The sequence below is a fragment of the Macrotis lagotis genome, chromosome 3, assembly GCF_037893015.1.
Source record: "Macrotis lagotis isolate mMagLag1 chromosome 3, bilby.v1.9.chrom.fasta, whole genome shotgun sequence".
Classification (NCBI taxonomy): domain Eukaryota; kingdom Metazoa; phylum Chordata; class Mammalia; order Peramelemorphia; family Peramelidae; genus Macrotis; species Macrotis lagotis.
In genome coordinates, this window is record NC_133660.1 from 190,723,591 (window position 1) to 190,749,568 (window position 25,978).

At 32.9% G+C, this 25,978-nt stretch overlaps 1 pseudogene; it reads left to right on the plus strand.

The window, feature by feature from the left end:
- The first annotated feature begins 9,919 nt into the window (after positions 1-9,919).
- LOC141519283 (peroxiredoxin-6 pseudogene) lies at positions 9,920-24,905 on the plus strand (annotated as a pseudogene).
- Positions 24,906-25,978: the final 1,073 nt, after the last annotated feature.

Sequence of the window (25,978 nt, forward strand, 5' to 3'; positions counted from 1 at the left end):
ATGTCTTTGTAAAATATACACTTTATTCTTCACCACTGAGGGGACAGGGTTAGAAGGGAGAGTGGAAGAAAATTATTTAAATTAAAAAATATGCACATGCATATGTATGAATGTTGAAAAATTTTTTATAACATGTAACTGAAAAAATAAAAGAAAATCAATTAAAAAACCAATCAGAAGATTTTATGAGGTAAATCTAATTTTTTTTTTCTTAAGAAAATGTCAATATACCATTTTGGTTTGGCCTTATCATTTGTAATTTAGTCAAGCAAAAATTCAGTCAAATCAGTTCTTGGTTATGTAAACATATACGCCCCTTAGCCCGAACATTTTTAAGATTTCTAACCCTTATTGTGCTGGCATTATATGGGACAATAATAGCAATAACAATAAGTTAATTGGCATAGTTATTTTGTGCTCTTATCAATTTGGAAAATGAAACTGTAAAACATCAAAATTTGAAAGCACTTGCTCAAGTAAATATCAAAAATTGAAATGTGTTATCAAAAATACTTTAAAAGAAAAGGATTTAAGACATGCTTATATTCTAAAATCATTAAAACTGGATAGTTCCAAGCAAAAAGTAAATGTTAAATACTTTTTGATCATTAACTTCACTGAGTCTGGAATAAATAAAAAAGACTATACTAATCATCTCAACCTTAAATTTCATGTGTCTTTCACTTTTGCAGTGTAGTGGACACTTTTTGAACATTTATTATTTTCTGATTATATAACCATTGAGGCAAATATTTCATACTAATTTATGGATTACAATGTATAATTGGAATATTCCATGGACAAGATGACCAGTTATATGTAACAATGATTAGAATGCAAAGAGGAAGAAAGATATTTAGGAAGTTCATATAACATTCCAAATTAAAAAATTATGAAGGCCTAAAAATCGATTCTTATGTATAAATAGAGAAGAGATAGATTCAAGATGTTTTGCAGATACAACTGGCAAAGATCACTGAAAATGTACCATTAGTACAGACAAAAGAAAAAAAAACAGAAGGAAGAAATGTAATGGAAGTGAAGGGAAGAGAAAGTCTCCAGGAAGTTTTCAAGAATCTCAAATGATGTACAGAGGTCATGATTGATTAAGACAGAGGAAAATACACTGAATTCAAATGTCAAAAGCAGTAGTAATCTCCCAGAAATTTCCATAGAAAGTTAAAAATCAAAGTTGGGTTCTGAAGGATTGAGAAGTGATGGATAGGGAGCAAAATCAAGATGGTGGAGAGAAGGCAGGAACTTACCTAAGTTCTTCTCAGTGTCCCTCAGAAACAATGTTAAATTAAGCCTCTGAATGGATTCTGGAACAGAACCCTCATAAAGACAAGGTCAACCCATTATCCTGATTAAGATAACTTGGAAGTATTTAAGGAATTTCTGTCTCACTTGGATGGAGGAGGAATGCAGTAAATCACAGATGGGAATGTGGGAAAGTCAGCAGGAAGCCCTTACCTGAAGCAATGATCACAAACTGGGGACCCTTGGTCTAGTTCAGCAGGCCAGCAGCAAAGAAAGCCAAATGTGAGGGTTCCAGTCCCAGCAGAGAAGGTAAATTGAGAGTCCCAGAAATCCTATTCTGGTTGGTGCAACTCAGCCAGGCAATCTGCTGTAAGACATTACCATCTGAGATCTCAGTATAGAAAACCAGTGAGCAGACTCCTGACTCTTTCCTGCCCAAGAAGCTTGAATTAGTACTCCTATGTTCCCAGGAGCAGAACTAAACTTTTAAATATTTAACTTGGTTAAAAAAAATGAGTAAGAAACAGAAAAAGTCTTAATCATAGAAAGCTACTCCAGAGATAAGAAAGATCAAAGCACTAACTCAGAAGAATACACTTGAAAAAGATTTATATGAGAAGCCCCAGAACCAAATATGAATTTGTCTTAAACCCAAAATATCCTCTGGGAAGAGCTACCAAAAAAAGATTTAAAATTCAAATAAGAAAAAAAATTGTGAAAAGTAATGAAAGACTTTCAAGAAAGAGCTTAAAAAGAGTTGAAAAAAATCAACTCCTTAAAAAAATACAATTGGACTTCCCACAGAGATAGCAGAGAGGAGACAGGAAAGTTGTTAAGGTCGCCTGGATTTTGCTGAGAATAAACATTAATCACTAATTTTTTGGAGCATCAAAACCCACAAAAGGACATAGTAAAACATTTACTAGCAAGGTCTTTCACAGGGATGCATGAGTAGGCCCAGGACAGAGAACAGAAATCCATACATGGGTGGCAGAGGCAGGAACTAACTTGGCATCTTCAACTGCGGGATAAATCTTGGAGGACATCTCAGCTATCTCATTGGTAAAAGAACTGACCTAGAAAATATATCCAAAAGAGCCAATTTAAGCATAATTGAATTACATTAAAATTATTATTTTTTTTTACAAAAGCTAGATAATATTATCATGAAATCATCAAAGAAAACTTACCTGAAATCCTGGAACCAGAGGTCAAAATTATTCATTGAAAGAATTCACCAATCACCTCCTAAAACAGATCCCAAAATGAAAACACCAAAGGATAGTATAGTCAAATTCCAGAATTACCAGATCAAGGAGAAAATTCTGCAAAAAGCCAGAAAGAAGCAAGTCAAATACTGAGGAGCCACAGTCAGGCAGACACAGGACCTGACTGCATCAAAATTAAAGGATTAAAGAGTCTGGACTATGGCATTCTAGGACCTTGGATTACAATCAGAATTTACTATCCTGCTAAATTCAGCATATTTTGTTAGGGACAAAGATGGATGTTCAACACATTAGAAGACTTCCAAAACTTCCCAATAAAAGAGCAAAACTGAACAGAGAATTCAATCTTCAATCATAAACTCAAGAGATGCATAATGAGATAAAAAAGAAGAGGGAAGGGAACAAAACAAATGTTAGTTAAGGATCTTAAATTGTATTCAACCCTACAAGGGAAGATAATACTTTGAGTATTATCCCAAGTAACTCAAGAATTATATTTTTAGGATACTTACACAGTTGAAAATATTTGAAGAGATTGCACTTGGAGGATACAGATATGGTTAATTTTTATCTTCTAGTGAAGAAGAACAAATGATATCACTATATCTGAGAGAAATTGCCAGGCAACCAATTGTGACTGATCAGGACAATAAGAACTCAGAATGCTCTACCACAGGTCATGTAAAAAGACTTCAGGGGAAAAGATAGGATGCTTACTCTAAACTTATATGTCTCATCTGTCCATTGACCTACTTTAATTCTGTCTTGCTCATAAAGCTCAGCATTTTCCCTAATAAGGACATCCTATGTGGACCTGGCCTATGCCACTGTCTTACAGTCAATTGTAAAGTACTTACAAGAGACATTCATAGTATCTTAGTATTTAGAAAACTTAGAGGTTCTAACTGTAATTAAATCAGAGGTGACTGTACTTTAATAGATACTTAGAGATTTGAATTACTATAGTGGCAAAGATCAGGAAGTTATTCTATTTTAATCCAAAGTTTAGTTAAAAAGGATTTAAGTATCATGCTTGGGGAGATGAAGGGGGATAGGAATTGAGAGAGTATACTTGGGGTGGTACAAGTAGTTCTTGAAATTATTTGACTTTGCATGATACTTTTGTTCAATAGGGATGTGTGTCTATGTGTTTTCACTTGAAAAGAGGTTGATATAAAGTGAATATAATTTGATTTAATTAATGATTATTGAGAAGTATAATAATGAGATGGAAGAGGGGAGGGAACTTAGTAACTATTAATCAATCAAGCAATCAATCAATCAATTAGCCTATGATTGATTGTTCTTTGCAGTTTTTATGATTGATTGACTGTGCTTTGATGGATAGTGCTAAGAAAACAAGAAAAAGAAAGAAAAGAGTAGGCATTAGTGGATATGTAACATCAGGTGAAGAGGCACAAAGACCTATTATAGTAGAGGTAAATAAAATAGGATATGAATACTGAGTAAATCCTATTCACTAGATTTATACTAGAGACAGAATAAGATCTATTCCCATTTGCAACATTATTCTATTACAAAAGGAAGTAGGGAAGGAGAAGGAAAAGAAAGGAATAAGGGACTATGTTAAAAAGGAAAGTAAAGGTATAATTGAAAAAAAACTGACAGTTAAAATTGAAAAGAAAAGTTCAAGGGGAGAGGGAGCAAAATACTGCTGAGACGGAACAAGGGAAAAGTAAAGAGGAAAGTATAAATGGGAAAAAAATAACATGAAGGGAAATAAAGAATTAGTAATCAACTTTAAATATGAATGGGATGAAAATTCCCTTAAAATGGAAGTGGGTAGCAGAATGGATTAAAAACCAGAATATCACCGTGTGTTCTTTAAAAGAAAAACATTTGCATCTATTGATATAATCATATTATTCTTGATACTTTTGTTATTGATATATATACTAACAGTTTTACTAATACTGAACCAACCCTGCATTCCTGGGATAAATCCTACTTGTTCATAATCTATTATCCTAGTGATAACTTGTTGTAATTGTTTTGCTAAGAATTTATCTAAAATTTTAAATATTCAAATACATCACCATTCCTCCTAAAAAACTAGAGAGTATAGGAATAAATGGATTGGTCCTTAGAATAATAAGCAGTATCTATCTGAAACCATCAACAAGTATTATATACAATGGGGACAGGTTAGAGGCATTCCCAATAAGGAGTGAAACAAGGGTGCCCATTATCACCACTACTATTCAATATTGTATTAGAAATGTTAGCTTCAGCAACGAGAGAAGAAAAAGAAATTGAAGGAATTAGAATGGGAAGGAAGAAGCAAAACTCTCTTTGCAGATGACATGATGGTATACCTAGAGAATCCCCCAAAATCATCTAAAATAACTAGAATTAATTAGGAACTTTAACAAAGTTCAGGATATAAAATAAACCCTCATAAATCCTCAACATTTCTATATATGACTATCAAGATGCAGCAGAAAATGCTAGAAAGAGAAATCCTATTCAAAGTCACATCAGACTATATAAAATACCTGGGAGTTTACTTTCCAAGGCAGACTCAGAAACTTTTTGATAACAATTACAAAACACTTCTCACACAAAGAAAATCAGATTTAAATAACTGGGCAAATATCAACTGTTCACTTATAGGCTGAGCTAATATAATAAAAATGACAATTATACCAAAACTAAACTACTTGTCTAGTGACCTACCGATCAAAATTCCAAAATAATTACTTTAATGTGTTAGAAAAAATTATAACTAAATTCATATGGAGAAATTAAATGTGAAGAATTTTCAGGGATTTAATGAAAAATAAACCAGTGCAAAAGAAGGTGGCTTAGTCCTACCGGATCTAAAATTATATTATAAAGTATCAGTCAGCAAAACTGTCTGGTACTGGCTAAGAAATAAACTGGTGCATCAGTGGAATAGACTAGATGCAATAGCAGGAAATGATTATAGTAATCTTCTCTTGCATACCCAAAGAGTCCAGCTATTGGGAAAAACCCTCTCTTGGAGAAAAATTGTTGGGAAAATTGGAAGTTAGTATGGAAGAAACTTGGATTAGACAAACACCTCACACCCTATACCAAGACAAAATCAAAATGGATACAGGATTTAGACATAAAAAACAATATTATAAGCAAACTAGAAGATCAAGGAATATTGTACCTGTCAGATCTATAGAAAAGGAAGTAGTTTTATGACCAAGGAAGAGATGGAGAACAGCAATAAAAACAAACTAGATGATTTTGATTACATTAAATTAAAAAGCTTTTGTGCAGACAAAACCACTGTGACCAAGATCAAAAGAAATGTAGTAAATTGGGAAAGAATTTTTAGAACTAGTATCTCTGACAAAGGACTCAATACTAAAATATACAGAGGACTTAGTCCAATTAAAAAAAAAAGTCATTCCCCAAATGACAAATGGTCAAAAGACATGCAAAAGCATTTTACAAATGAGGAAATCAAAGCAATTTATAGTTATATGAAAAATTGCTCTAAATTACTACTTATTAGAAAAATGCAAATTAATGCACTTCTGAATTTATACTTCACACCTCTGGCCAATATGGCCAGAAAGGACAATGATCATTGTTGGAAGGGATGTGGGAAATCTGGGACACTAAGACATTGTTGTTGGAGCTGTGAATTCATCCAAACTTACTGTAGGAGGATATAAATAAACCCACAGAAATCATCAGTATTCCTATATATAAGCAACCAAGACCAAGAGAAATTCCATTTAATGTAATTATATAACATAAAATACTTGGAAATCTATCTCCCAATACAAACCCCAAACTGTATAAATGCATTTGCAAAACACTTTTCACACAAATAAAGTCAGATCTAAACTATTGAAAAATATCAATTGTTCATAGGTCAAGCTAATATAAAAACATTACAACTATATGCAAATTAAATTACTTATTCAGTGCATACCAATCAAACTATCAAATAAATATTTTTTCAAGATAGAAAAAAATATTAACAATTTTCATATGGAAGAAAAAAGTTAAAGAAAGAATATCAAGGAAATTGATTTAAAAATTTGTAAAGGAAGTTGAGTCAAGCTCTATTATGACTAAAACTATATTATAAAGGCACAGTCATCAAAACTGCCCAGTATAAGGGACAGAGAAATGAATCAGTGAACTTGGAAAGGTTCGAAAGAAACAGTAGTAAATGACTATAGTAATCTACTCTTTCACAAACTCAAAGACTTTAATTTTGGGGATGAGAACCCACTATTTGGCAAAAATTGTTGGGGATACTGGAAAACAGTATGGTAAAAACTGGACATACATTCACAATCTCACACACTATACAAAAATAAGATCAAAATAGCAACAAGATTTAAATATAAAGGGCAATACCACAGTATCAAATCAAGAAATACTCTATTTGGCAGATCTATGTAAAGAGGACAAATTTATGAGCAAGCATGATATAGAGTACACTATGAATTGTCAAATGCTTGATTTTGACTATATTAATTCAAAAAGATTTTGCACTAATAAAACTGCTGCCAATTTTCACAGCTTCAGATTCTAATGAAGGTTGAATTACTAAAATGTTTGGAGAATTGTATCAAATTTAAAAGGTTAGGGACAATTAGGTGGCACAGTGAATAGAGCACCAGTCCTGGAGTCAGGAGGACCTGAGTTCAAATCCAAACTCAGACACTTAATAATTGCCTAGCTGTGTGACCCTGGATAAGTCACTCAACCCCATTGCCTTACAAAAAAACAAAAGAAATTTACAAGGTTATAAATCATTCTCCAATTGCTAAATGGTCAAATGATATGAACAGGCAGTTTTCAAATGATTAAAGTATAGTTATATATAAAAATCATATGAAAAAATGCGCTAAATCATTATTCCAAATCATTAATCTAATGATTACTCATTAGATAAATGCAAATTAAAATAACTATGAGGTTCCACCTTGCACCTATCAGGTTGGTTAAGATGGTACAAAAGGGAAAATTACCAATGTCAGAAATATGTAGAGAACTGAATCAAATTTGCAAGGTTACAAGTTAATTCCCAATTGCTAAATAGAGAAAGGATAGAAACAGGCAGTTTTCAAATGAAGAAATTAAAGACAGACAGACACACACACACACACACACACACACACATAAGCACACACACAGACATATATATATATATATATATATATATGTATATGTATATATATAAAATCATATGAAAAAATGCTCCAAATCATTACTGATAAAGGAACTGCAAATTGAAACTCCTATGAGATACTATCTCAGACCTATCAGGTTGGCTAAGATAACAAAAAAAAAGGAAAAACAATAAATGGTGCAGAGGTGGAGCTGTTAATGGATTCAATCATGCTTGCAAGCAATTAGTAACTTAGCCATAAGGATCATAAAGCTACGCATACCCTTTGATCCAACAATAACAATTCCAGGTCTATATCCCAAAGAGATCATAAAACAGGCGATTCACTTGTACTACACATACACACACACACACATATATATATATATATATATATATATATATATATATATATATATATATATATATATATATATCTTCTTTTGTACCAGCAAAAAATTGGAAATTGTAGGGATACCCATCAATTGAGAAATTGCTGAACCAATTATTGTATATGAATATTATTCTGTTCTACTGTTCCAAAATAAATCATGAGCATCTGGGCCTGGAAAGACTTGTATGAACCGAAGTTGAATGAAGTGAGAAGAACTGAAACATTTAACACATTAAAAGTAACATTGTGACGTGATCATGGATGCAGCTCCTTTCAGAAGTTCTGTGATCAAGGATAATCCTAAGAAATCTGTTATGAAAAATGTCATCTCTATACAGAAAAAAACACAAAAACAAACAGAACTCCCCCCCCAAAAAAAACCCTATGGAGTATGAACCCAGAGGAAAGCAAGCTATTTTCTCTTGCTCAGTTTTCTTTTTTTTTCTTTCTCATGTTTTTTCCCACTTCATTCTAATTCCTTTTTTGCAACAAAACTAAAATGTTAAGCATTATTCTACATGGACAGCCTTTATCAGATTGCTGCTGTGGGAAGTAGGGAGGAAAAGAAGAAGGGTAGAAATATGTGGAACTCAAAAGCTTACAAAAGGATAAATGTGAAAATCACTTTTGGATGTAATTGGAAAAACTAAAGAATTTTGAAAATTATCTTTATATGTGATTGGAAAAAATAAAATACAAAAATGGTGAAATATGTTATGGAAATAGTTGCTGTAGAAATCTTTCAAGAAATTTACTAGTGATAAAGAGAAGGGATGAGGAAGAGAGATAACATTTGAGAATTATATGAAAGCATTTTTTTAATTATGCAGTGAGCCATATTAATGTGTTGTAAAATTGCCTGGTTCTCTACTTCTCCAAGGATGAAAAGATTTCTATGAAAGGTAAAAGAACAGCAAATAAATCCTATATTTCTACTATTTCTTCTAGATTCACACAGCCCTAGTACAATTTAACTACTACTTTCCTATTTCTTGTGGCTCTATGTCTAAAATCCTGGATAACAAAATCAAATGAGTGGTTTCTCATTGTGTGTCTCATGACTCATTTCAGAGATCATTATAAAGGTGTGAAAATACTCATGAATTGCATGTATTCATTATCTCTGACCTATTTATTAATAATGGTCAAATTATAGAATTAATCCTATAGAATCTCAGATGAAGACCTCCATGACTTAATTAAATATTAAAGAGTTATCCAGGAAAAAAAAATAAGGATGAGAGCCACAATTGACATTTGCATAGACTTTTAAAAGTTTTAAGTTCTTTGTATACATTGTCTCACTTGATTATCATGTCAGCTCTGGGGGAGATACAATAGGTATCCTCTATTTTAGTAATTTTCCCATTGTCACACAGCTAGGTGTTCCCTGACTACCAGTTTAGTCTTTTTATCTAATATCCTTCAATGGACTGCTTAAGGCATTCAAACAATCCCCAGTCCATCACCATGGATTATCTGCCCAGAAAGGATTCCTTTTATAGAGAAATCATGCTGTTAGGCTTATGGGTAGTTTTAATTTTAACTCCATGAAAGTATATGCATTATGTTCAGAAACTGTTCACATTACAGCCTTAACAATGTCTGACTAGCATTACTACAGAGAGTGCAACTACATTGGGCTGGACATGTTAGAATGTCATATGTATGATTTCCAAAAAAACCACAACTATTTTATGGAGAACTCACACAGGGCAAGTGCTCACAAGGGATCATAAGAACCAATACTGAGACAACCTGAAGTTCTCATTGAAGAACTTTAAAATTAAAGAACTTAAAATTGGGAGATGCTGGCGAAGGACCACCCCACCATGGCATGCCCTCATCAGTGAGGGTGCTGCACTCCATGAGGAAGGCAGAATTGAAGCAGTTCAAAGGAAACCTGACATGTATAAATTTAGAGTACCCATCCCAGGTGTTTATATGAACTACTGGCGCCCAACTTGTGGTAGAGAATTTCAAGCTTACATTGGTCTGATCAGCCACATTCAGAAACACTGTAATTTTCTCAAAAAAAGTGGCTTCATTTTGGTTTTATTCAATAATGAAAGACAAGAACCAAACACCCATTGATTATGTGGGATGACTTGGAATTGATTTTGAAATATAAACTTTTAAAATAGAATAGTTAATCCATTGTACTAGCTATCTACTATTTTGAATGGAAAAAACACAGAGTAGTCAAGAAATATGTCAAGAAAGAATACTACTTTTTGTGGTAAGTGATTAAGAAGTCTCTTCTTGTATCCTTATTCATTTTAAAGGACTATTCATTGTTTTAAAAAAAAATGTCTTGGAGGTCTATTTTTCTGCTAAATCCTCTGCTGCAACAATCATAGTTAAATGCAAATCATTAAAAAAAATTGAGAATCAAACATTATCATCACTTCAGTCTCTGACAAATGATTTCCAACAATTTGTATGATAGAATTTTTCCAGTGTTCACCATAATATCTCACCTTTAAGCAAATAGTAAGTTTGGGAAAAAACTTCTAAGAAACATATGAAACAGATTGTTGGAGGCAACAAGCCAATATTTGCTGAATTTCTCATTAAGTAAATCATTATTACATCTTCATCAAAGGACTATTGAATTCCAAAACAAACAATGTCTCAAATATTTCCATCTAAAGTTATGGAAGAGTTTATAAGAAAATTACAAAGACACCCTGAGTAGTGTACTCACTTAATCTTCTCTTTTTTAAAAAAATATTCATTGATATATAGTTCATTCATTTATTTATTTGTTTGTTTTGTCAGAAGAGATTACTGAACTGAGCACTATGAAATTACATCAGGTTTCATACAATATCAAAAATAAGTTGCTAATTCTTTCCAAAGAAAGACAGAAGGGTGGTAAAAAAAAAAAACATATATTGATCTGAGATCTCCCAAATCATCCTCCAAACAAAACTAAAATTATGCCTTAGTATCAGAACCAAGGAAGTCTCTCTGAGTGATAGGCAAGAAGTAGGTAGAATCTAAAAGATACCAACAAGCCTTAAAGGCAGTTTATCAGAATTAGCAATAGTTGCACAATACTTGTGCAGTAAGGAGTTCATACAACTAGCCAGTGGGAGATTATTGAGGATCCTTTGCTTACAGTAGGTACAGAACTCTTTTATAACACCTATACAAAATTCTGGGTTGTAATTCTCAAAGTTAAGTAGAGCAATAGTGATTGTGGCCATAGGGATAGATGGGCCCTTGTCAAAGTTCTAGGTTCCAGAAAAGTGTTCATGACTGTTCAGAAACCAGCACCACTCTCCTTAAACCACATAACTGTGGAAAAACCAAAAATCTATAGACCCCTCTGAAAAGAGAAAATACAAGGTTAAAAATTTGACAGCACCTCTTTCTCCCATGACTTTTAATTTAACATAAAATTAAATTCAAGAAACATGAAGAATAACTAGCAAACAACAACAAAAGAAACTGAATATAGAAAATTACTATATTGACAGGGAAGAGCAAGACAAAATTTCAAATAACAAATAAGTCAAACAGATATATGCTTAATTTCATTGAAAAATGCAAACTGATTTCAGGTTCAAAAAATAATTGAAACTGCTCAAAATTTTTTTAAATCAAATAAGAGGAATAGAGCTTAAATGGGAAAAGTGTGTGTGGTGTAAGAAAACTATGAAGAGAGAGTCAACAGCTTCATAAAGGAAACAAAACAATACTGAAGGAAATAAGTGGGAGGTGAGGAAGCTACCAGAGAAGTCTTAGGTACAGATAAGATCATCAACTGAAAACCCTTGGTCAACTGGGAGGATTCCAGCTTTCACACAAAAGACATATTTTGAAGCAAAAACACCAACAAAATAGATGTGACTGGGTTACATTGAGCAAGTTGCTAGCACCTGATTGTCCCACATCACTCTTGTTTCTCTTCCCAATTTTCCTTCTATTTCCCTTGCTTGATTTTTAAAATCTTTTTTGAGCTGTTCCATATCCTGAGAAAAATTCCAATTTTTCTTAGTTTTGAATAGAGAAGCTTTGACTGTGTCATCTTCTGATGTATATTTTGATCCTCCATGGGACCAAAGTAAATCTATATAATCAGATTCTTTTTTTCTGTTGTTTGTTCATTTCCCCCAGCCTATGACTTGATTTTCAGTCTTTTTTAAGATGAGACTCTGCTTCCAAGGTGGAGTACACACTGTCCCAAGGTTTTGAGGATTTTTGCATCACAACCCTGGGGACATCAACTCTGTCAAGGTCTTATGAGAGGCTCTGATTGCTCTCCTGACCTGAGCTCTGATCTGGAGATAAACACAAACAATCCCCTCTGCCCTGGCAGAGTTTCCCTGCTCCACTATGGTAGTCTGGGGCCCCAGACTGCAACATGGAACTGAGTATGGGCAAAGCAACAGAGTCCTTCCCCAGGGATAGCAGAGAGACCTCTGCAGTCTCCTCCAATCTGCTTATTATCCATGGGCTGAACGTTCTGGATGCAGCTGCTGGGTAACTCTGCAGTCCTGCTTTTGTTTCCTGGGGCCAGGGCTACACTGAGGTTTGTGCTAACCACGTCCTTCTTGTGTGGCACAGTTTTCCTGCTGTCCTTGACAGTCCCTGGGCTGAGAGGTTTGGAAATAGGCCCTGTTCCCACAGACCCCAGCACCCTACAGACCCAGGGGCCCATATGCTATTCCTGGATGGCTAGGGCCAGTTAGCTATGGTTCTGATGTGACCTAGGTTATGCTACAATCCTTTCCTACTCTGGTGGAACAGACCCTTCTGGATCTGCTAAAATGTCTTTGGCCAGAAAAGTATTTACTTATTTTTTCTGTGGGTTCTGCCACTCTAGAATTTGGATAGAGCCATAATTTAAAGTCATTTGGAATGGTCTGAGGGAGAGTTTCTGGGATTTCCTGACTTCACTCCATCATCTTGGCTCCTCCAATTATATTCTTTCAGAGGAAAATATGGATTTTCAACAAAGTAAGTGATTTTCACACTTATCTGATGAAAAGACCCAGGTGAACAGAAAATTTAGGATTTAAACACAAGACCCAAGTAATACATGATAAAAGAAAAATAAAATAAAATGTGTTATTCATTAAAATAATACTGGTTACATCCCTATCTGAGAAGATGATACCTGTAACTGATGAGAGCTATATCGCTCTTAGAAAGAGTATTCTTAGAAAGAGGGCTTCTCTAATGAGTATATTAAAAATAAAAGCATGTATGGAGAACTGTACTGGGATAAGGTAGGAGAAGTATCTTTAAAAAAGGAGTTTTCCTGTGAATATATTTTTAAAATATAAAACCTTTAATAGAAAACTATACTGATAAAAAGGAGGAGGCATCAAAAGAAGAGACACAGGAGTCATTTAAATTAGAGGGAAAGAAGAGAGGGGGTGAGAATTATTTGAATATTATTCTGATCAAATTTGACTCATAGATGGAATAACATTTACACTGAGTTGGGTTTTGAAATTTATCTTACCTTATGGGGAAATAGGAGGGGAAAGGAGAAAGAAAAGGGAAGGGGATACTGGTGAAAGGGGGTGTAGAAGTAAGAGAGGAAATGGAAAAGAAAGGGAGGGTGTTAATAAAAGGAAGGTCAGATTGAGGCAGGTAAGGATCAGTAACAAAACACTAGTGGGGAAAACTAGGGGGAAAGGAGAGAGAAAAAAAGGAAAGAAAAAAGGAGAGAAAAAGGGGGAAATAGAATGGACGGAAATATAGTTAGAAATCATAATTATGACTTAATGGAATGAACTTTTTAATAGCACTGAAGCAGATAGCAGAATGAATTAAAAAACAGAATCCTGTAATGTTTTTATTTATTTTTTTTTGGTAATATGTTTTTATAGGAAATACAATTGAAGCAGATACATGCAGAGAAAAGATAAAAGACTGGAAAAATATATTATGCTTCATCTGAAGTAAAAAATAAACAAACAAAAAATAGCAGGAACAAAAATCCAGACCTTAGACAATGCAAAAGCAAAACTTTCTTATTAATGAATGGTATCATTTAGGTCATATCTACGTCTTGTCTATTACCAGAGAGACTTACTTGGTTCTGATACTAAGGCATAATTTTCGATTTGTTTGGAGAGTGATTATGGGAGAGCTCAGATCAGCATCTGTTTTTTACCACCCTTCTGTCTTTTTTTGACAAGAATTAGCAACTTATTTTTGATATTGTATGAAACCTGATGTAATTAGGTTTAATCTCATTAAAAAATGAGATAAGAAAGGAAGCTATAGCATCTTAAAATGTTAAAAAAAATACTAAGGATATATGAACCAGGGGGTATGGCATCTAAAATCTTAGAAAATAAGTTAAGTCAGTAACAGGAAGACATAGATAGCAATTTTATATTAGCAGATAATTCAAACCTCTCAAAATTAGATAAAACTAATCACAAAATGCATAAGTAGAAAGATAAGAGGGAGCATAGAACTTTATAAAAGTTAAATAGGATATCCTTCTGATGAAAATTGAATAAGGGAATAAAGGAATATAACTTTTTCCTCAATAAAATACAAAAAACTCACCATTGATTAGGGCAAAAAAATCTCAATATTCAAATGCTGAAAGGCAGAAATATTAAAGGTATTCTTCTCAGATCATGATACAACTAAGCATTACATTTAATAAAGAGTCATGGAAAGATAGACTAAAAATTTATTGTGAACTAAATAACCTGATATTAAAAATGAGCAACAAACCATATAAAAACCAATAATTTCCTTCAAAACAATGACAATTATGAGACAATATATCAAAATATGAGGAATGCATCCCAAGTAGTCATAATGTTTTATATCTCTAAATACTTGCATGAATAAAATGGAAAGGGATAAATGAATTGATCAACTAATTGAGTAACTCAAAAAGGCTAACAAGAAAAATAAAAACTAAAAATCCCCAAAATCCCCAATGAAATACAAAATTAGAAATTAGAAATTCTAAAAATCAGAGAAGAGATTAATAAAATTAAAACTGTAAAAACTATGGAACTAGTAAATGAAACAAGAGATAGTTTTAAGAAAAATAAGTACAGACTTTTGTTTAATTTGATTAAAACAAAGAAATGAGAAAACCAAATTATCAGAATCAAAAATTAAAAGGATGAATTCACCCCCAATGTGGAGGAAATTAACCTAATAATATGGATCTATTTTGTCCAACTGTGTGCCAATAAATTTGACAATCTAATTGAAATGCAGGAATATTCAGAAAAAATATATATTACCAAGATAAACAGACAAAGGAAATAAAATAACTAAATAGCTACATTTCAAAGAAAATAAATGGAATAAATCATCAATGAACTCCTTAAGGGAAAAAAAAAAACTCCAGGACAGATGGATTTACAAGTGAATGCTATTAAACCTTTAAAAAACAATTAATTCCAATTCTCTATGAACCATATGATTGCATTAAATTGAAAATTATTTTCACAAATAAAACCAATGCAATCAAGATTAAAAAGAAGACTGTAAATTGGGAAACAATTTTTACAATGAAAGTTACTGCCAAAAACTCATTTCTAAAATATATAAAGAACTGATTCAAATTTATAAGAATATAAGTTCTTCCCCAATTGATAAATGTTCAAAGAACATGAAAAGTTTTCAGATGAAAAAATTAAAGCTATCTAAAGTAATATTTAAAAATGTTCTATATAATTGTTTTTTAGAGAAATACAAATTAAAGCAATCCATTAAAAAAAGCAAATTAAAGTACCTCTTCTTTATCAGATTAGTTAATATGCCCCCAAAAAATGGAAAAAAAGAAAATAATAAATATTTGAATGGTTGTGGGTAAACTGATATCTAATTCACTGTTAGTGACATTGCCATTTTACCCAACCATGATGGAAAGCAATTTAGATATGTCCAAGAAAACTAAAACTATTCATACCCTATAATCCACCAATATCACTACTAGATGTGTATCTGAAATATTATCTGAGATGATAGAAAAGGAAAAAAGATAAGATTTTGAAAAATATACAAATTCTCTTTGTAGTGGCAAAAAATTGAAATAGATTGGATGACCCTTTGAACAAATTGTGATATATACAAATATGGAAAATTATTATTTGGAAAGTAGTTATGAGCAGATGGATAACAGGCAAACTTGGAAAGCCTTTTTTGAACTGATCTTGAATGAAATGAGCAGAACTAGAAGAATATTGTACACACTAAAAGCAACATAGTGTGGGTCTCAACTATGATAGACTTAATTCTTCTCAGCAGGACAATGATGAAAGATAGTTCTAAAAAAACTTGTCATAAAAATTGTCATACACATTCAGAGAAAGAGCTATGGATTATGAATAATGATGAGAATATGATTTTTTACTTTTTAAAGTTAAGCTTATTATACTTTCCCTTTTTTCCCTTATGTTCTGATTGTTCTTTCATCATATGACTAAAGTGAAAATATGTTCCACATAAGTGTTCATATTTAACATACATCAGATTACTCACTATCCTAGCAAGGGTAGAGGGAAGGAAGTGTAGTAGAAACAATAAAATTAAAATACAAAAATGTATGTTGAAAATTATCTTTAGGGGCAGCAAGGTGAAATAGTGAATACAGCACTGGCCTTAGAGTCAGAAGGACCTGAGTTCAAATCTGAAGTCAATCATTTAAAAATTACGTAAGAGTAAAATCACTTAATTGGTAAAATCACTTAATTATATTGCCTTGCAACAATCAACAAAGGGGAAAAAGAGAAAAGGAAGAAAATTTTCTTTACATGTAAGAAAAAATAAAATTTAAATTTAAAAATATAGTAATGAATAGTCATTGACTAACATTGTAGAAGTGGACAAATGAAAATGGAAGTTTAAAAGCATATATATATATATATATATATATATATATATATATATATATACACACACACACACACACCCATGCACACACACAAAAACACAAACACACACACATATATATATATATATATAAATATATATATATATATAAATATATAAATATATATATATATATATACATGCCATAAAGAGGATGATGGAAATAGAGTAACAGAATTTGGAGGTCAAATTTGTTTTCAAAAGTTAAAAATTGTTTTTACATGAAATTGGAAAAATAAATATTAAACAGAAAGAACTGATAGAGTCTGAGGAATTGAAGCATATTTTTTGAAAACTGTTCTCTCTCTCTCTCTCTCTCTCTCTCTCTCTCTCTCTCTCTCTCTCTTTTTCTCTCTCTCTCTCCCTCTCTCTCTCTCTCTCTCTCTCTCTCCAATACAAAACTCAAGAATTGCACAAAAATGTAAATGGAAAGAATGTAATTCAAATACCTTCAATTGTATACCAGCCTACAAAGGAAGATAGCACTTGTAATTCTTGAGAATTGTATTTTTTTCATGATACTTAAATGGTTGGATATGCTTGAAGAGTCTGTATTTATAGGAAATGGGTATGATTTGGTCTTGTCTTTTATTGAAGAAGATTAAACTGATATCACTATGTTTGATACAAATTAAAGTTTGTCTGACTATGGCTGATTTGTCCAATTCAAGTTCAGAATGCTCTACCATTGCTTGAGCACAACAAGTTCAGATGAAAAACCCGGATATTAACTCTAAACTTATGCATTTCATGTTTCCTTTGGGCTACTTTAATTCTATCTTGCTTCAACATTTCCCATAACTTACAATCAATTGTAAAATCTTAAGAGAGACTTTCAGTGTGTCTGAGTATAAACAGAAGTGACTTTACTACATACTTAGAGGTTAGTAGTACCATAGGGGCAGAGAGTCTGAACTGCTTGGAAAGAACAGATGGAAAATGATTTGATAGTGATCTTTTCTTAATCCATACTTTAGTTAACAAGGGATTCAGTACTATGGTTAGAAATCTAAAGAGACTATAGGAAAGAGTACACCCTATACATTAGTGCTGGAGAATTTTAGGGTTTTGGTTGGAGTACTACTGAGTTGGAGGAACAGAATATACTTAGAGGAACTGGACATGAAAATATCATGAAAAGAGTTTACTTTGCTTGATGCTATGGCTAAAATTGGAGGGAATGTGTTTGGCGGGGAGGGCTATAAATGCTTCCTGAAATTATTTGACTTTGTATGATTCTTTTACTAATGAAGATTTTGTGTCCATGGAGGGTACTTGAAAAGAGGGTAAGATATAAAATGATTATAATATGATGTAATTTATGACTCTTAAGAACGATATATCTAACATGAAAGAAGAGAGTGAGATACTTACTGACTGAGGCAATGCTGTTTGTCAATTAATCAAGTTACCAATCAGTCAATCAAATAATCAATCAATCAACCTTTGAGAATAGCATTTTATTAGGTCAAATGAATGGAGTATATTTTGAAAAGGGGGATGTAAGTACAAGACAGGGTTAAAACAAAGAAAAACATAAAAAGTCCAAATAAAGTCAGAACTAAATAATTGGTAAAATATCAATTGCTCATGGTTAGTTTGAGCTAATATAATAAAAATGACAATTATACCCAAAATAAATTACTTATTCTTCGACATAACAAAAAAACCTGCTAAATAACTACTTTAATGAGCTAGAAAAAAATAGTTACAAAATTTATCTAGAGCAACAAAAAGGCAAGAATAGCAAGAAAACTCATGAGAAAAAATGTAAAGGAAGGAGGCCTAGCTCTACCAGATCTAAAACTATACTATAAAGCAGCAGTGATCAAAAAATTCCTGGTACTTGGTAAGAAACAGAGTTAAGGATCATTGGATTAGGCAATATTTAAAAAAAACTCAGTAAATGACAACAGCAATCTAATATTTTATAAAGACATTAGCTTATGGGATAAGAATTAATTATTTGACAAAAAATTGTTGGGAAAACTGGAAAATGGGCTGCAAAAATTAACCAGAGACCCACTGTCACACCCTACATAAAAAGAAGGTCAAAATGGGTACAGGATTTAGAAATAAAGGGTAACACCATTAATAAATTACTAGACCAAGAAATACTCTATGTACCAAATCTATGAAAGGGGGATCAATTTATGACCAAACACGAATTAAAGTACATTATGAATGTACATTCAATATCAATGATTTTAACACTATTAATTTTTTTTGTTTTTTCTTTAAAGATTTTATTTATTTTGAATTTTACAATTTTTCCCCTAGTCTTACTTCCCTCCCCCATCCCCCACCGAAGGCAATTTGTCAGTCTATACATTGTTTCCATTTTATACATTGATCCAAATTGAGTGTGATGAGAGAGAAATCATATCCTTAAAGAAGAAACATAAAGTATAACAAGATCAGATCAGACAATATGATATCGGGTTTTTTTTCTAAATTAAAGGAAACAGTCCTTGGACTTAGTTCAAACTCCACAGTTCTTTATCTGGATACAGATGGTATTCTCCACTGCAGACAGCCCAAAATTATCCCTGATTGTTACACTGATGAAATGATTGAGTCCACCAAGGTTGATCATTGCCCCATGTTGCTGTTAATATGTACAGTGTTTTTCTAGTTCTGCTCATCTCACTCAGCATCAGTTCATGCAAATCCCTCCAGGCTTCCCTGAATTCTCATCCCTCCTGGTTTCTAACAGCACAATAGTGTTCCATGACATACATATACCAAAGTTTGCTAAGTCATTCCCCAATTGAAAGATATTTACTTGATTTCCAATTCTTTGCCACCACAAACAGGGCTGCTATGAATATTTTTGTACAAGTGATGTTTTTACCCTTTTTCATCATCTCTTCAGGGACACTATTAAATTAAAAAGGTTTTGCACTAATAAAATCAATGCTGCCCAAATCAGAAGGAAAGTAGAAAACTGGGATAAACTCTTCACAATTAGTCCTGATAAAGTTCTCATTTTTAAAATATATAGAGAATTGTTTCAAATTTATAAGGTCATAAGTCATTCCCCAATTGATAAATGGTCAAAGGATATAGACAGTTCTGAAATGAAGAAATTACAGCTATATATAATCATATGAAAAAAATCTCCAATTCATTATTGATTAGAGAAACGAAAATTAAAACAACAATGAGGTATCATCTCACCCCTATCATATTGTCCAAGATGAGAAAAAAAGGAAAATGATCACTGTTGGAGAGCTTGTGAGAGGATTGAGACATTGATGACTGCTGGTGGAGTTGTGAACAGATCCAACCATTCTGGAGAGCAATATGGAAGACTTCCCAAAGATCAATAAAACTGTTCATAGCTTTTGATCCAGTAATTCCAAGTCTGGATCTATATCCTTAAGAAATTATAAGAAATGGGAAAAGTCCTACATCTTCCAAAATACTCATAGCAGCTCTTTTTGTAGTGGTGAAGAACTAGAAATTGAGGGGATGCCCATCAATTGGGGAAATGGCTAAACAGGTCATGATTCAGTAATACTGTGGAATATTATTGTTCTTTAAGAAATCTTAAATAGTTGGATTCTAGAGAAGTATGGAATGACTTATAGGATCTGATACTGAGCAAAGAGTATAGATCCAAGAAAACTATGTACACATTAACAACAACATTGTAAGACGATCAACCTTGCTGGAAACATCTCTCAGCAATTCAGAGAGCGAGGACAACTGTATTAGACTGACTATGGACAATAATATACCCCTATAGAGGAAGAAAAACAAAAAAAACCCCTTCATAATCTAATGAGTACTTTATAAAAAATAATCTCTTAAGTAACTCATTCCCTTAATTCTAATTTCTCATACCAAAATGACTAATCTACAAACGTGTTTATCAAAATTATGTATGTATAATACTAACCTGATTGTTTGCTTCTGAGGGGATAGGGGTGAGAAAAAAAGGTGGAAGAAAATTTTGTAAATTAAAAATTTACATGTGCATATGAATGAAAATAAGTAATATAATAAATGAATGACTTAATAGGTAATTAAATGAATAAATTTGAGAGAGACAGAGAGATGAAAAACATTAAAAAGGACTTTGGTAGGAAAAGACTAGGCATTAGTGGATAACACCAGATAAAGAGGCACAAATAGCTATTTTATCAGAGGGAAAGAAGGAAGGGTTTGAAAACTGGCTAAATTCTGCTCTAGATTGAGTACAGAGAGGGAATAACATACATTGTGAATTGAGTATGAAAAGCTATTCTAGCCTACAGGCAAATGGGGGAGGGGGGAAAGGAAAGAGTCTGAAAAAAAGGAAAGGTGAAGATATAAGTGAGGATAAATGTAAAGTTAAAATTCAATAGCAAAAATAAGGGGAAAACTGAAGAAAACATTAGTGAGAAGGAATAAGAGGAAAGGAAAGAGAAAAGTATGAATTGACAAAGATTATATAGAGAGAAATACAGAATTAATCATTTTAACTGAAAAATGTGAATGAGATGAACTCTCCCATAAAACAGAACTGTCTAGCAGAATGAAATAAAAATCAGAGTCCTACAATATGTTGTTTACAAGAAACAAAATGAAGCCAAGAGATATACAAAGGGTAAAGGTGAATGACTGGAGCAAAATATAATATGCTTCAGATAAGGTAAAAAAAAACATCAGGGGTAGGATCCTGATCTCAGACAAAGCAAAAGCAAAAATGGAGCTCATTAAAAGGGGATAAGAAATGAAAATACATCTTCTTAAAAGGAATTATGGGCAATGAAGTTATATCATTATTAAAGATATATGCTCCTAAAGGTATAGCTTCCAAATTCACTGAGAAAGAACTGAATGAAGTACAAGGTGACATAGACAGCAAAAGTATAATAGTGGGCAACCTCGACTTCCATCTCTTAGAATTACATAAATCTAACCACAGTATAAAGAAGGAAGTTAAGAAGGTGAATAAAGTCTTAGAAAACTTATATATGATAGGACTCTAGAGAAAATTAAATGGGAAAAGAAAAGAATATACCTTTTTCCCTGCAGTACACAGCTGTTATAACAAAATTGACCATGTACTAAGGCATAAAATGTTTACAATCAGATGCAGAAAGGCAGACATAATAAATTAACATTTTTCAGATCGTGATGTAAAAAAAAAAAACCTATAATAAAGAGCCATGGAAAGATGAAGCAAAAATTAATTGGAAACTAAATAACTTAATTTTAAAGGATTTACTCTTTAAATAACAAATCATAGAACTAATCAATTATATCACCCAAGAAAATTATAACAATGCCAAAAATTTATGGTATACAACAAAATCAATTTTTAGTTGAAATTGTATATCACTAAATGCTTATATTAATAAAATACAAAAAGAAGAGATCAATGACATGGCTATGTTAATAAAAAAATGATAGTAAAAGAACAAATTGAAGATCCCCAATTAAATACCAAATAAAAAATTCTGAAATAGTCAAAGAACCAATTAACATAATTGAAAGCAAGAAAACCATCAATCAAATAAAAACCTATAAATAAATAGAAAATACATTTGTAAAAAGAGTTGTTTTGAAGAAAAAAATCATAAAATAGATGTACCTTTGGTTAATCTGATTAAAAAAATGAAAGAAGATAAGCAAATTACCAGTATCAAAAATGGAAAGGGTGACCTTAACACGAATGAGGAATAAATTAATGAGATAACGCAGAATTAGGGGCAGCTAGGTGGTACAGTGGATAGAGCACTGGCCTTGGAGTCAGGAGTAACTGAGTTCAAATCTGGCCTACCACATTGAATAGTTACCTAACTATGTGGCCTTGGGCAAACCACTTAACCCTATTTGCCTTGCAAAAACCTTTAAAAAAGAGAGTTATTTTGCCCAACTGTATACCAAAAAACTTGATAACCTGAGCAAAACTGATGAAGATTTACAAAAATACCAACTGCCCATATTTACAAAAGAAGAAATAAAATACTTAAATAACTGCATTTCAGAAAAGCAATTGAAGAATCTTTTAATAAATTCCCTTAGGAAAAAAGTATTCAGGTCCAGATAGATTTACAAATGAACTTTTCCAACATTTAAGGAATAATTAATTCTAATTCTATATAAAGTATTTTTAAAAAATAAGAGAGAGAAAAGATTTCTATCAAGCTCCTTTTAACACCAATATGTTGCTGATATCTAAAGCAGGAAGAGTCAAAACAGACCATGGTAATTATAGTCTAATCTCCCTAATGAACATTAGTGCAAAAATCATAAATAAAATTTTTTCAAAGTGATTACAGCAAGTTATTACTAGAATGATACATTGAGATCTGGTAGAATCTAAACCAGGTAGGCAAGGATGGTTAAATATTAAGAAAACACTTGATATAATTGAACATATCAATAACAAAACCAACAAAAATCTCATTAGATGCTGAAAAAGCATTTAACACAATACAGCATCCATTCGTATTAAAAAGTAATAGAGTGTGACTAGAAATCTCCAATAAAATAATTCCTTAGACAATTAAAAGAAAAAAGATTTCAGTATAATTTAATATGTATATGACCTTTGAAAGTGTTTTTCTTTCTTCAAGAAATAAAAAGAGGCATATCCAGTTCAATTGAAGCATTGAGAAGTTCCCCGCTTTCACCAAAATATGCTCTCATTAATTTATTTTATAAATAAACCTCTATTTTTTGTAAATAGAGTTAAAATTGATGGTAATATAATTTAGCATAATTTTGTACTATAAACTAGAGAGGAGGAGATTGCATCAATTTCAGGAATAGAGTGGGAGGTAAGAAATTAAATATTATGAATAAAGGGGTAGTAATCTTCAGGTAATGATTATAAAAATATATTTTTCTCATATAAAAGTGCAGGTTTTGGAAATGATTTCTATATATTTATAGAAAAACGTATTTTCAATACTGTTCCTTTCAGTAGTGGTTGCCTATTTTAAAAAAATAGGGAAAAAAAGAAATGATAAACAGAATGCTCTCAGAAAAACCTGGAAGGACTTACATGAGTTAATGCAAGTTGAAATGTACTGTCTCCAAAGTAACAGAAAAAATTGCTAGATGATCGCCTATTAATAATCTAGCTTTTTGCAACCTGAGAATTATTCTGACAAATTTATAATGAAAAAAAATGTTATCTATATCCAGAAAAAGAAGGGAGAGTATCTTAATACAAACTGAAGCACAACATTTCCTTGATGTTTCTTTTTTTTTTGTGTGGGGGTTATCTGATTTCTTTTACAAAATGATTAAAATGCTTTTTCTGCCGGCGGGACAGCGGGCGCCGGCACCCGCGAGTGCGCACATCGGCCCAGGCTTCTCCGGCCCCGCGCCGCCGCCTTGCGCGGAGGGCTGCTGCTCCGAGAGGAGCCCCCCCCCCCCAATGTCAAGGCCGACACCACCGCCCGCCGCATCCGCTTCCACGACTTCCTCGGGGACTCATGGCACATTCTCTTCTCCCACCCTCGGGACTTCACCCCAGTGTGCACAACAGAGCGGGGCCGAGCTGCCAAACTGGCCCCAGAATTTGCCAAGCGGAATGTTAAGATGATCGCTCTTTCTATTGACTCTGTCCAAGACACCTCTTGCCTGGAGTAAGGATATCAATGCATACAACGGTGATGAGCCCTTGGAGAAGCTGCCTTTCCCCATCATTGATGATCACAAACCGGACCTTGCCATCAAGTTGGGCATGTTAGACCCAGATGAGTGGGATGCGCAGGGCATGCCAGTGACGGCTCGAGTGGTATTTATTTTTGGCCCAGATAAGAAGTTGAAGCTATCTATCCTCTACCCTGCAACTACTGGCAGGAATTTTGATGAGATCCTCAGAGTGGTGGATTCCCTTCAATTGACAGCATACAAGAAGGTTGCTACTCCTGTTGAGTGGAAATATGGAGATAGTGTAATGGTTATTCCAACTATCTCTGAAGAGGAGGCTAAATAACTGTTTCCTAAAGGGGTCTTCACCAAGGAGCTCCCTTCAGGCAAGAAATACCTACGGTACACCCCTCAGCCGTAGCTCACTCCAGTCGGAACTGCTGGGGCTCCCTTGAAGATCTCTCCCAGAGGGGATGCCAGCCTGCCAATCAAGTCTTCTGCAGTAATTGATTTAAACATCTTGGAGTGATGGAAAGTCAGGAGTCTTTGGGCTGCTCTACTAATGTGTGGCTTGTTAAATGAAAAGGGCACTAAAAGTTAGCTGTGATTCCTCTCCGTGTGCCTTTACCAGCACTTCACTTGGGTCATTGAACTCCCTTGTCGTTCTGCTGACTTTCTCTGTTTGGGACTTAGACTGTGAGCTCTGTTGCAAGCTCCATCATCAGCCATAGTATCATTGGTATTTGGGAAAGGGGGTTACCTCAGAGCATTGCAGGAGTAGAATTTCTTTATCTGGCCAGTAGACAAATCATTCCTTTTTCTAATTATCTACTTGAGGGAGGAGGCAGTTTAACATGTCTGGTTGTATGATTTTGAATTTCACCTCCCTAAGTTTATGACCATCAATTTGTAATCATTTAACTGTTTCAGATAGTGGGGTTTTTTTTCCCTCAATTGTTAAGTGTTCTAAACATAGTTAGAAAAAACTTGGAGATTCTTATCTTTCTAACAGATAGGAGGAAAGCAGGATACAGTTAAAATATTTTTACTAGATTGAGCAAAAGAGCTTTCTAATTATGTTGTAGTTGTGGTTGAGACTATGAAGAAAGAAACTGCACTGGTGGACAGTCATAATTAATGGGTGCCTTTTTAAACAAGTCCTGTATTGGACATGGAAAACTGCTCTTAATTGTCATAATAAGATGAAAGTATGTATACTAGCGGGAAAGAAAGGGATAAAGATACTATTTCTTTATTACAAAATTATGTCTCTGCAGTGGATAATTTTCTGTTTTCTGATATTTTGCCTTTAGGGGAGCAACCAATAAAAGTTTTTTGAAACTAAAAGAAAAATGATTAAAATATAAAAGGATGTATGACTGCATATCTAAAACCTCAATGGAATTGTTTGCTTTCTCAATATGAAGAGATTGGGAGGGATGAAGGGAGAGAATTTTGAACTCAAAATTCTGTAAATGAACATTCAGCATTGTT